This window comes from Scylla paramamosain, unplaced genomic scaffold, assembly GCF_035594125.1.
Source record: "Scylla paramamosain isolate STU-SP2022 unplaced genomic scaffold, ASM3559412v1 Contig52, whole genome shotgun sequence".
Classification (NCBI taxonomy): Eukaryota; Metazoa; Arthropoda; class Malacostraca; order Decapoda; family Portunidae; genus Scylla; species Scylla paramamosain.
Window position 1 is genome coordinate 377,501 of NW_026973717.1, and position 13,857 is coordinate 391,357.

Genomic DNA, 13,857 nt, shown 5'->3' on the forward strand with positions numbered 1-13,857 from the left:
TCTTTGTCGCTGATCACGTGAGGGAAGCCTTAAAGAGCAACACTGAGAGCAGCAACCCAATCACTGCTAATATGAAGGTGATCATAACACTTAGACATCTTGCTGCTGGGAAAAAGCTAATGGAAAAATGTAGTTGTGCAGTAATGATGGCGTTGTGGGTCAAAGAAGAAGCTACAAGAGGTTGGGGACTACTCCTGAGCGCTGAACCTTGTATGCTTACATTGAGGTTCTTCAACGGGATCACATTTAGCTTATTTCAAAGGTTAAAATACTGTCTTACCCTCTGTGTCTCTCCTCCAAATATATATAAAAACAAAGGAAATATTTATAGAAACTATAAATTAGTAATAAATGGCAGGTTTTGCTATGTCTTGTAGTCTTTGAAAGCAAATGATTGTTCAAAAACTGAATTATACTACAGCAATTGAAGCAATTGCGAGTTACAAATATTGTTTGAAAACCCAATTGTTTGAAAAGGGAGATGTTCAGTAACCAAACCACTGTATATATATATATATATATATATATATATATATATATATATATATATATATATATATATATATATATATATATATATATATATATATATATATATATAATTTCTTAATTCTTTTTTTTATGTAGGAGGGACACTGGCCAAGGGCAACAAAAATCCAATAAAAAAGAAAAACCCACTGAGATGCCAGTCCCAGAAAAGGGTCCAAAGCAGTAGTCAGAAACTGAAGGATAAGTGTCTTGAAACCTCCCTCTTGAAGGAATTCAAGTCATAGGAAGGTGGAAATACAGAACCAGGCAGGGAATTCCAGAGTTTACCAGAGAAAGGGATGAATGATTGAGAATACTGGTTAACTCTTGCATTAGAGAGGTGGATAGAATGGGGGTGAGAGAAAGAAGAAAGTCTTGTGCAGCAAGGCCACAGGAGGAGGGGAAGCATGCAGTTAACAAGATCAGAAAAGCAGTTAGCATGAAAATAGCAGTAGAAGATAGCAAGAGATGCAACATTGTGGCGATGAGAAAGACGCTGAAGACAGTCAGTTTGAGAAGAGAAGTTGATGAGATGAAAAGCTTTAGATTCCACCCTGTCTAAAAGAGCAGTATGAGTAGAACATCCCAAGACATGAGAAGCATATTCCATACATGGACAGAGTTAGTAGTTTGTGGGGTGAGGGGTGAGAAAAACTGGTGGAGACGTCTCAGAATACCTAATTTAATAGCAGCTGTTTCAGCTAGAGATGATATGTGAAGTTTCCAGTTTAGATTATAAGAAAAGGACAGACTGAGGATGTTCAGTGTAGAAGAGGGAGACAGTTGAATGTCACTGAAGAAGAGGGATAGTTGTCTGGAAGGTTGTGCTGAGGTAATAGATGGAGGAATTGAGTTTTTGAGGCATTGAACAATACCAAGTTTGCTCTGCTCCAATCAGAAATTTTATAGAGATCACAAGTCAGGCATTCTGTGGCTTCTATGCATGAACTGCTTACTTCCTGAAGGGTTGGATATCTATGAAAAGACGTGGAAAAGTCCAGGGTGGTATCATCAGCATAGGAGCAGCAGGACAAGAAGTTTGGTTTAGAATATCATCGATGAATAATTGGAAGAGTGTGGGTGACAGAACAGAACTCTGAGGAACACCATTGTTAAAAGATTTAGAAGAACAGTGACCATCTACCATACCAGCAATAGAATGGTCAGAAAAGGAAACCTGAGACAAAGTTACAGAGAGAAGGATAGAAGCTGTAGGAGGGTAGTTTGATGTGTCTAAGGCAATGGCAAAAGTTTCACCAAAATCTCTAAAAGAGGATGACCAAGACTCAGTAAGAAAAGCCAGATCACCAGTAGAGCAGCCTTGACAGAACCCATACTGGCAATCAGATTGAAGGTTGTGAAGTGATGGATGTTTAAGAATCTTCCTGTTGAGGATAGATTAAAAAACTTTCCATAGGCAGGAAATTAAAGCAATAGGACAGTAGTTTGAGGGATTAGAGCAGTTACCCTTTTTAGGAACAGGTTGAATGTAGGCAAACTTCCAACAAGAAGGAAAGGTAGATGTTCAAAGAATATGACTAGGCAAGGTGCAAGCATGGAGGCACAGTTTTGGAGAACAATAGGAGGGATCCCATCAGGTCCATAAGCCTTCTGAGGGTTTAGGCCAGTGAGGGCATGGAAAACATCATTGAGCAGAATTTTAATAGATAGCATGAAATAGTCAGAGGGTGGAGGAGAGGGAGGAACAAACTCTGAATCATCCAAGGTTGAGTTTTTAGCAAAGGTGTGAGTGAATAGATCAGCTTTAGAAATAGATGTGACAGCAGTGGTGCCATCTGTTTGAAATAAAGGAGGGAAAGAGGAAGAAGCAAAGTTATTGGAGATGTTTTTGGTTAGGTGCCAGAAGTCACAAGGGGTCGTTAGATCTTGAAAGATTTTGACACTTTCTATTAATGAAAGAGTTTTTCGCTAGCTAGAGGAGACTTGGCATGGTTCCAGGCAGAGTTTTAAAGTGCATGAGATTCTGGTGATGGAAGGCTCAAGTACCTTTTGTGGGCCACCTCTGTATCATGTATAGCACGAGAACAGGCTGTGTTAAACCAAAGTCTGGAAGGTTTATGTTGAGAAAAAGACTGAGAAATGTACGCCTCCATGCCAGACACTATCACCTCTGTTATGCGCTCAGCACACAGAGACAGATCTCTGACATGGAAGCAGTAGTCATTCCATGGAAAATCAGCAAAATACCTCCTCAGGTCCCTCCAGCTAGCAGAGGCAAAATGCCAGAGGCACCTCTACTTAGGGGGATCCTGAGGAGGGATTGGAACGATAAGACAAGTTACAGATATGAGATTGTGATCTGAGGAACCCAACAGAGAAGAGAGGGTAACAGCATAAACAGAAGGATTAGAGGTTAGGAAAAGGTCAAGAATGTTAGGCATATCATCCACATAATCTTAATCTTTTAAGTTCATAAAAATATGTCAGAATTTAGAGCATGAAATGCATTGACAGAAACAGAAAAGATATACTTGTATATCATTGTATTTTAGGTTGATTGCATGCAATTATATCCTACAACATATGAAAAGACAATGAGCAATACATAATCTACATCTACATATATGGAGATATGTATATTGCATTAAGTGTGAAGATTAATAGCATAAAAAAAACTTTGCATGTATGTGATCATATTTCTTTATTCCAGAAGTAAATGCAGTCATTGAAAAAGAAAGCCAGGCTTCTCCATTGAAAACACATGGTAATGTGATCTGGCTTCATTTTGTGTTTCTTGCACTTACAGTGACGAGATTATTTTCCAGTGAGATCGAACATTTATATAATGGAGTGTGAGCCTGCTAGGTGGGTAGCTGCCTCCCCACACTCTCTCAGGGCCACACAATTGCTTGGTAACATTCCTAATTAAAAGCTTTACCAACTTGGTAACAGGCATTACTGACACCACAATCAGATTTCAGATTCATTATTTTCATGGTTTTGATAATCCCGAACCTGGTAACAATCCTAAAAAACAAAGACTGCTGATTCGGTAATGTTGGTAAGCCGGTGTGACATCATTAGACAAAACTAGTCAGTTCTTGACAAAAGAACTTACCATGCCAGCACAAAAAAAAAAAAAAAAAAAAAAAAAAAAAAAAAAAAAAGGAGAAAGGCGTGGAAATACATCAGTGATGCCTTCAACATGGCATATCCATTATTATGGTTACATTTTGTGATTTAAATCCTTCCCTTTGAATAACTATCTGACATTCTTCAAACTGCTTCTACCAACCAGGCACATAATAAATCATCTATTTCTCGTTCCCTCATTGCTGTACACATACACTGTTAAATTTAAATATTTTGGGTTTATTGGAAATCATTCAAGCCTACTAATTCTGAGACAGTAACTATATATATTTATTTCTGGGCAAATTATGATTTTTTCATCATAATATCCACAATGAAGGGATAAACAGCGAAATCTATGAACTGAATTAATCTAAACCTAGCCTAACAAACCTAACCCTCTGATGAAAACAGTAATATTATTTCATTATTATCCAATATTTCTTTTAGAAGACAAATTCCATATACCTTATATGTATGTAAGGATTATTACTGGAGTTTGACTTAGTAGGGGTAGGAAATGAAATAAGGGTGACAGGTAGTGAAGTTTTCATCAACTGGTGAAGTGAGTTCATGCTGCCATCCAAATTTTTCTTAAATTCTATCATATCACTATTATTTATCATTAGTAATATATAATTTAGGAAATAATACAACTACAAAAGGATAAGACTTTGTGCTATTTGCAAAAAATAAATGCACTGCCAAGCTCCATTGGGGAGACCAAGCAGCTACCAAGTCAGCATTACCAAAGGTTCCAATTTCTGGTACGGATCAAAGTAAACAAAACATTAAAAAAACAAGTATGAAATCGGATTTGTTGTTGGTGGTAGAGATCAGTCATTGGTAAAAATCACAACAAAAGGAAGCAACTGTGAAATTGGCCCTCAGACAGCAACTAGGATGACACTTTCTTTGGGTTGTGTCCACTAGTGTCTAGGATTTGGGATATTTTGTGTCTGTCTGACTCATTTTTGGTGCAGTGATGTACTGATCAAAGAAATTTGTTGATGTTCTGGCTGTCCAAAATCCAGTGTCACAACTCTGTTGCCAGCAGCTCATGGCCTCCTTGCTAATGTTGTTCCCCTTGCAAAAACACGTTCTGGTCTGCCATGCAAGACTACCAAACCAACAGACAATCTTCTGCAGAGAAAAGTGACAGCTGCAGAACTAAAGGAATGCCACCCAGGTTTACTGAAAGATGCATCTGCTTGCTGCATACAGCATTACCTCCAGAAAGACCTGCACCTCCCAGCCTGCAGTGAAGCAAGCAAATAATTTCCGGTGGATTGTATGAAGAAGGAAAGACTTGCTTTTGCCAAGAACTATGCTTCCTGGATCATGGAAGACTGATGTGGTCTAATAAGTCCACAATTCAGAGCATCCACAGTTGTGCAATGGGTATCAGATGCCACTCCTCTATTGACCTTGCCTACACAATCAACACAATTAAAACACACTGAATTTGAGGGCGTGTGGGTGCTTCAGCAGTCCAGCCAAATGATGTGGTCTGTACTTCTCTCCCAAGAATGTGACAATGAATAAAGCCCAGTATATCTTTGTTCTCGAAGACCATATTCTGCATCTATTCTACATGCCAAGATCACCTTGATTTGAATAGATTTTGGTCAGTATTCAATTGTCCCATCACTACAATTCATAGCAATATCATTCATTGCTTAATTTACACAAGTGGTGGCAGTAGACACCTGCCGAAACGATAATTACTCCCAGTGAGGTCTAAAGCACTGTTCAGGGGGTGCTGTGAACTTATCATTAAACCCAGCTGTGACCTCACTGAACGTTTCCCTTTGTGTCTCACAACACAAGGGGGTAGTCACAGCCTGCCCTCTAAAGACAACTCTCTTCCTCCACACAAAACTACAAGCACCTAATAACACACACACCCTTCACTCAAAAAATTTTAAAATCATGGCGACTCCTACACCAGCCTCGGAGTCCCCATCTGGGGAGGGGACCATAAATGTCCCCAGGTCGGACTGCCTTTGGCTTTCCGTCGATGACCCTAAGTGTCTTGACACCCCCCTCAACTTTTTCTTCATTAACTTCTGCAACATTCACGGTCTAAGATCTAATTTTCAATCTGTAGAACACCACCTCTCCTCTTCTAAACCTCATCTTCTTTTCCTCACTGAAACTCAGGTGTCTGAGGCAACTGACAGTAGCCCCTTTTCTGTTCCCTCCTACTTTCTCTATCCTCATTTTTGATCCAAAGCTGGATGCTGCGTTTGTGTGCGCAATGACTTAACCTGCTCTCGTGCCCACGCTCTTGAATCTTCCGAGTTTTCCACCATCTGGCTACGACTACAGAGTCATTCTCATACTAAATTTATCTGTGCTGTATACCTCTCTCCTAACTCCTCTGACTATAAGAAATTCTTTGACTACTTAACTTCCAAAGTGGAGCACATTCTGACCCTCTTCCCTTTTGCAGAGATCTCCATTCTTGGAGACTTCAATGTTCACCACCAGCTTTGGCTTTCCTCTCCCTTCACTGACCATCCTGGTGAACTAGCCTACAACTTTGCTATCCTCCATGACCTAGAGCAATTGGTGCAACACCCTACTCGTATTCCTGACCGTCTTGGAGATACGCCCAACATTCTTGACCTTTTCCTGACCTCTAATCCTTCTGCTTATGCTGTCACCCTTTCTTCTCCGTTGGGCTCCTCTGATCACAATCTCATATCTTTATCTTGTCCTATCACTCCAATCCCTCCTCAGGATCCCCCTAAGCAAAGGTGCCTCTGGCGTTTTGCCTCTGCTAGTTGGGGGGACCTGAGGAGGTATTTTGCTGATTTTCCTTGGAATGACTACTGCTTCCGTGTCAGAGACCCGTCTTTGTGTGCTGAGCGCATAACAGAGGTGATAGTGTCTGGCATGGAGGCGTACATTCCTCACTCTTTTTCTCGTCCTAAACCTTCTAAACCTTGGTTTAACACAGCTTGTTCTCGTGCTATACATGATAGAGAGGTGGCCCACAAAAGGTACTTAAGCCTTCCTTCACCAGAATCTCATGCACTTTATATTTCTGCCCGGAACCATGCCAAGTCTGTTCTCCAACTAGCCAAAAACTCCTTCATTAACAGAAAATGTCAAAACCTTTCAAGATCTAACTCCCCTCGTGATTTCTGGCATCTAGCCAAAAATATCTCCAATAACTTTGCTTCTTCTTCTTTCCCTCCTCTACTTCAACCAGATGGCACCACTGCTATCACATCTATTTCTAAAGCTGAACTCTTTGCTCAAACCTTTGCTAAAAACTCTACCTTGGACGATTCTGGGCTTGTTCCTCCCTCTCCTCCACCCTCTGACTACTTCATGCCACCTATTAAAATTCTTCGTAATGATGTTTTCCATGCCCTCGCTGGTCTAAACCCTCGGAAGGCTTATGGACCTGATGGGGTCCCTCCTATTGTTCTCCAAAACTGTGCCTCCGTGCTTGCACCTTGCCTAGTCAAACTCTTTCAGCTCTGTCTGTCAACATCTACCTTTCCTTCTTGCTGGAAGTTTGCCTACATTCAACCTGTTCCTAAAAAGGGTGACCGCTCTAATCCCTCAAACTACCGTCCTATTGCTTTAATTTCCTGCTTATCTAAAGTTTTTGAATCTATCCTCAACAGGAAGATTCTTAAACATCTATCACTTCACAACCTTCTATCTGATCGCCAGTATGGGTTCCGTCAAGGCCGCTCTACTGGTGATCTTCTGGCTTTCCTTACTGAGTCTTGGTCATCCTCTTTTAGAGACTTTGGTGAAACTTTTGCTGTTGCCTTGGACATATCAAAAGCCTTTGATAGAGTCTGGCACAAAGCTTTGATTTCCAAACTACCCTCCTACGGTTTCTATCCTTCTCTCTGTAACTTCATCTCAAGTTTCCTTTCTGACCATTCTATTGCTGCTGTGGTAGACGGTCACTGTTCTTCTCCTAAATCTATTAACAGTGGTGTTCCTCAGGGTTCTGTCCTGTCACCCACTCTCTTCTTATTATTCATTAATGATCTTCTAAACCAAACTTCTTGTCCTATCCACTCCTATGCTGATGATACCACCCTGCACTTTTCCACGTCTTTTCATAGACGTCCAACCCTTCAGGAGGTAAACATATCACGCAGGGAAGCCACAGAACGCCTGACTTCTGATCTTTCTAAAATTTCTGATTGGGGCAGAGCAAACTTGGTATTGTTCAATGCCTCAAAAACTCAATTCCTCCATCTATCAACTCGACACAATCTTCCAGACAACTATCTCCTCTTCTTCAATGACACTCAACTGTCCCCCTCTTCTACACTGAACATCCTCGGTCTGTCCTTTACTTATAATCTGAACTGGAAACTTCACATCTCATCTCTAGCTAAAACAGCTTCTATGAAGTTAGGTGTTCTGAGACGTCTCCGCCAGTTTTTCTCACCCCCCCAGCTGCTAACTCTGTACAAGGGCCTTATCCATCCATGTATGGAGTATGCTTCACATGTCTGGGGGGGTTCCACTCATACTGCTGTTCTAGACAGGGTGGAATCAAAAGTTTTTCGTCTCATCAACTCCTCTCCTCTAACTGACTGTCTTCAGCCCCTCTCTCACCGCCGCAATGTTGCATATCTAGCTGTCTTCTACCGCTATTTTCATGCCAACTGCTCTTCTGATCTTGCTAACTGCATGCCTCCCCTCCTCCCGCGGCCTCGCTGCACAAGACTTTCTTCTTTCTCTCACTCCTATTCTGTCCACCTCTCTAACGCAAGAGTTAACCAGTATTCTCAATCATTCATCCCTTTCTCTGGTAAACTCTGGAACTCCTTGCCTGCTTCTGTATTTCCACCTTCCTATGACTTGAATTCCTTCAAGAGGGAGGTTTCAAGACACTTATCCACCAATTTTTGACCACTGCTTTGACCCTTTTAAGGGACTGGCATTTCAGTGGGCATTTTTTTTTTTATTAGATTTTTGTTGCCCTTGGCCAGTATCCTTCCTACATAAAAAAAAAAAAAAAAAAAAAAAAAAAAAAAAAGTACTCACAGCATATTCTCTTAATGACAACATCCATTTATATCCACACAGTAATATTGTCTCAGCTATATATATAATCCTTGTATCACAACAGCTTAGACCACATCTTTCATTATACTTAAGGAAAAGAAAAGAACACTGTGATTGATATAACCTCAACTAGCATCCCTTTCACACATGTATTTCCTTACCTTATCCTTTCACCCTCAGTTTTGCATGACACTGAATACTTTCTTTACAAACTATTTATTCTTCATTCTTTCAATGTGGCCAAGCCATCCCAAGTATTTACTTACACCCACTCCACTGCTCCACACCTCATTCCATATATGTAGGTTCCCATACTCCATCTTTCATATACTTCTTCAATACTCTTACTCTTCTAACTTGTCAGTCCATATGCTCCTCTTTGATAGCTCACTTCTAAAACATACAGTGTTCGTGCGCTATTTGCAGGAGCTGTTCCAAAACTTCCCATGAATAGTGAAAATCCACAAATATGGGAAACCACCCCTATAAAGCTCAGAAATACCTATGGTTATAGTTTAAATCATAAAATATACATATCACATTTATTAAGCACATTTAAAATTCATTTTAACACAATAAGTAACAATTATTATATGTATTCTACATAATTTTCAGTTAAAAAAATTTAGTACACTTTAAAATGAAAGGGGACTAAACTGATATGTACAGTAAACCCTCAATATAACAAATCTCTGTTTACCAAATTTCAGGTATAACAACCCCTTTAAGCCTGCTCCCTGCTTCCTCCTGCCCCCCCCCCCCCCCTCTCTCTCTCTCTCTCTCCACACACACACACACACACACACACATATATATATATATATATATATATATATATATATATATATATATATATATATATATATATATATATATATATATATATATATATATATATATATATATATATATATATATTGAATTTTCACCTTTAGCGACCCACCTCGCCCCACATGTTTGTTATATTGAGGGTTACTGTAATTTACAATAATTGAAAGAATAATCCAGGCTCTTTGGGCCAAAAGATTGACATCTGGCAACTCTGAAAACTCCCCATTAGTTAAATTAGATTAGGAAAAAAAATCTCCAAATATGGGAAACCACAAATACTGAACTGCAAATATGTAGGGCATCACTGTACTCTTGAATGCTGAGCTTTGTTCCATATCTAAGCCTCTGATTCATACATGAATATTAATAGAATAATACTTTTCCTTAAACTTCTTGATCTCAAGGGGTATTTTTCTTTCATAATCCTTCCAATTAACATTCTCTACTTCCAATGGCATATTTCCCCATTTCATATCCTTAGCACTGCTCTTTTATAATTCCTTCATTCTGTCTCCTAGAACTATTTCACAACCTACTACTGCTGGTACACTCATCCTATAAGTTAGGTGTTGAAGCTAGGGAGTTTCACACACAGGCACACCCTGGGGACTGAACCCAGGACCTTCTGCTTGCTGGGTGGCTATGCTATCCACTGGATCATGGTACACTCTGGTAACAACTCACACACAGGCCACATCACATGCACTGACTGGGAGATTGTGTGCCCTGCAGATCCTCCTCACTGGAGCTATTAAGTCTCACCAGAAAAGCAAGGACTGCCTGGGGATCAAACATGGGATATTCTACCTGCTGGGCACCTATGCTACCTGTTACACGTACAGTATCTTCTGGTGACAACTAACACAATATGTATACTAATATCATACATCTATGTCTTTTTCTCTCAAGAACCATTTCATTTTCTTTCTGATATTCACCTTCAGTTTCCATTTCACACAAATACATAATATAAAATTCATCTACCATTCTCTGAGGTTACCTTACACTCTATGCAGACAACAATGTCATCTGCTAACAAACACATTATCACAATCCTATTCTAAATGGTTCAAGATTTCTACCACTTTAGCTTTTATTTCCCTCATTCATACAACTATAAATAAGTATATTAAACAAACATGAAACATCACCCAATACCTATCCCACTTCCACTCTCATTAAAGCCTCCCTCCACTCACATATGTGTTTACCTAACTATGAAATGCCTTCATTCCCTCCAACAACAACAACAGCAGTGTCTCTTGAAATGCAGGTAAAAGCACTGGCAACAAGTAATCTAGGACATCATTTAGTCCAAAGAAAATTATGTAAGTGAAAATAGAAAAGTTAAAGAGGAAGTGATGATAACTTTTTTTTTGTCTTCTTTAGAAATGTTACACAAGTTGGATTCCCAACATCAGAGTAATAATTCATACTGGGCAAACAGGAACTTCAAAGTTAGCATCTGAAAGATGAGATTTTTTTTTTTTTGGGGGGGGACGAGATAAGTAAATAAATAAACACATAACAAAATATACAATATCTTCTTATGATCTCAAATACAGGTGATCCTATAGATGTGTAATGCTCAACTATTTTTTTAGATCTTTAAAAATCAATAGCTCAAAACCCACTTAATTGTTTGTGGCAAGATGATATATTATATCCTACTCATACCATTACTAATACATACTTCATAGAGCAATATGCATCCACTACTTATTTAATGTTGCACAGGTACATCCTGTTTTTTTATCTAAATGTTTTCAATAGTGATAGGTATCTAGTATCTTACATAAAAAATTGAAGGAGGAGGCAGTATACACCTGCTGAAATGGTAATTACTCCAAGGAAGGTCTCATAAGCACTGGCATAGGTGGGTGCTGTGGATGCTTCTGATTCAGCTGTGTCCTCCTTGAATGTTTCTCTTTGTGTCTCACAAAACAAAGGGAAGCAATCACAGCCTGACCTCTAAATATAATTCTCTTCCTTCACACAACACTATACATGCACTCAAAGCCTGTAAATCTTTCATTCAAAATTTAAAAAATAAAAATAATTCAAATAATACAGTCAGCCTCAGATTCCCTTTCTGGAAAGGGGGATTAATGTCTTTCTGGGGATTAATGTCCCCAGGTCAGACTGCTCTTCTAGTACCAAGTCAAAGTGTCTTGACAATGCCTCAATTTTTTCTACACTTCATCATTTACAGCATTAGATCTAATTTTCAATTTGTGAAACAACCTCTCTTCATCTCCTTTTCTTAACTGAAACACATGTCTGAGGAAATTCTGTTCCCTCCAAGTTTCTTTACCTTCACTTTCAATCCAAAGCTGGATGTTGCATCTATGTGCTATGGACTGGAATTTCATCAACACTGTACTATGAGTCAGGTATGCTACATGAATTCATACTCTATTACCTGGCTTTCCAATCCAGTTTTGGAAGAACATGGAAATAAAAACTATTGCTCGAACTGCATTGAAGTTCCATGGCAGAACAAATGGAATCTTTTCCTTATTTACTTCCATTTTTTTCTAGAGTTATTGGTATATTTATAATTCAGCTATTACTAATAATAATTAAGCAATCTGACTGAATGCATGAAAAGCATAAAATTTTGAAGAGGGGGCTATAAAGAATGAAAAAACAAAGAGATGCTGCTCTATTATCATGCTCTGTCTACTGTAATGGCATGCATGGAAATACAGCAGCATTTGATTTTAGCACTTAACCATTCCAACCATAAGCTGAGCTGAAAAATATTAAGATTTAAGAATACAATAAAAAAATTAACAAATTTCAAATACTGACAAAATTAATTGTTGCTCATGTAATAGTGATAAAGTAATGCCTTATCATGACTAATTCAAAAAATAAACATAATTTAATTAAAATAATCAAATTTTCATGATAATATAATTTATATTTCTGAAAAACCATGCAGCTGAAACATATTCTATAAATATAAACAATTCCACTTTAATATATCAACAAATAAAACAAATAATTCTCATTATGAAATTGTATTCATAATTCAACAAGTTAGGCTAAGATGAGTATGTTTCCTTGTAACTTTAAAGGTCACATATATGTAAAAGTTTTACATATTTTCTGACACTTCTATGATTGATCTCCTGACTACTTCTGATTTTACTGATAGATTAATATGAACAAGTAAATTATGCACAAAAGCATAAAAAGGAGAGCATAGAGAGGACAAGGAAAGCAATGTGAGCAAGCAGAAACCATCATTAAAAAAAAATAATAATAAATAAATAATAATAATAGTAATAAATAAATAAATATAATGTGAGAGGTGAAGAAATGGTCAAAATTTTCAGCATGAGATGGCAAGAGAGTCTGCAGATACATGACTTGACACAGTATCATATCACAAATAACAATTAATGTGTGAGGACCAGAAGGAAGGAGGAGCAAGCATGCGACAATGGTTTCTATATATATATATATACGAGTATATATATATATATATATATATATATATATATATATATATATATATATATATATATATATATATATATATATATATATATATATATATATATATATATATATATATATATATATATATATATATATATATATATATATATATATATATATACAGTAAAATCCCTCTTATCCGGCATCAACGGGACTGCTGACATGCCAGATACTTGAATATTGCCGGATACTTGAATAGAAGTGAAATTATGTCCACAATCACCACCCTACACTTATGCATCTTACCATAACAAAGATCAGCTGATCTGATCAGTTGCTTAAGTGTAAGCACAACACACTTCCTCTTTTCTATAACTTTAGACATGATGAAGGTGTCAGGCAATAAACAGTGCACACGCGGGACTGAGTCACTGAGTAAACACAGTGCAGTGGGCCGTGGGTGGCGGGAAGCAGTGCGCCCTGGTGGTGAGGGGACAAAGTATGCCTCACGCGGGAATTTTAATTGATTTTATGAGTACACATTGACTTTTTATTGATTTTAGGGCTCGGGGAAAAATGTGCCGGATACTTGAAGCTGCCGGATACTCGAATGCCGGATGTGAGGGGTTTTACTGTATATATATGTATATATATATATATATATATATATATATATATATATATATATATATATATATATATATATATATATATATATATATATATATATATATATATATATATATATATATATATATATATATATATATATATATATATATATATATATATCACTTGTTATTTGAAGCTGTGAAAGAAAAGGGAGTACATTATGGCCACATGGCCACACCACCACACTCAAACTGCAGACACCACAAAACTTCACATAACAAAACTGGA

At 37.8% G+C, this 13,857-nt stretch overlaps 1 protein-coding gene across 1 annotated transcript in view; it reads right to left on the reverse strand.

The window, feature by feature from the left end:
- Window positions 1-13,857, reverse strand: part of LOC135098251 (calcium-dependent secretion activator-like) — a 204,616-nt gene that overhangs the window by 38,034 nt on the left and 152,725 nt on the right. The window lies entirely within an intron of this gene.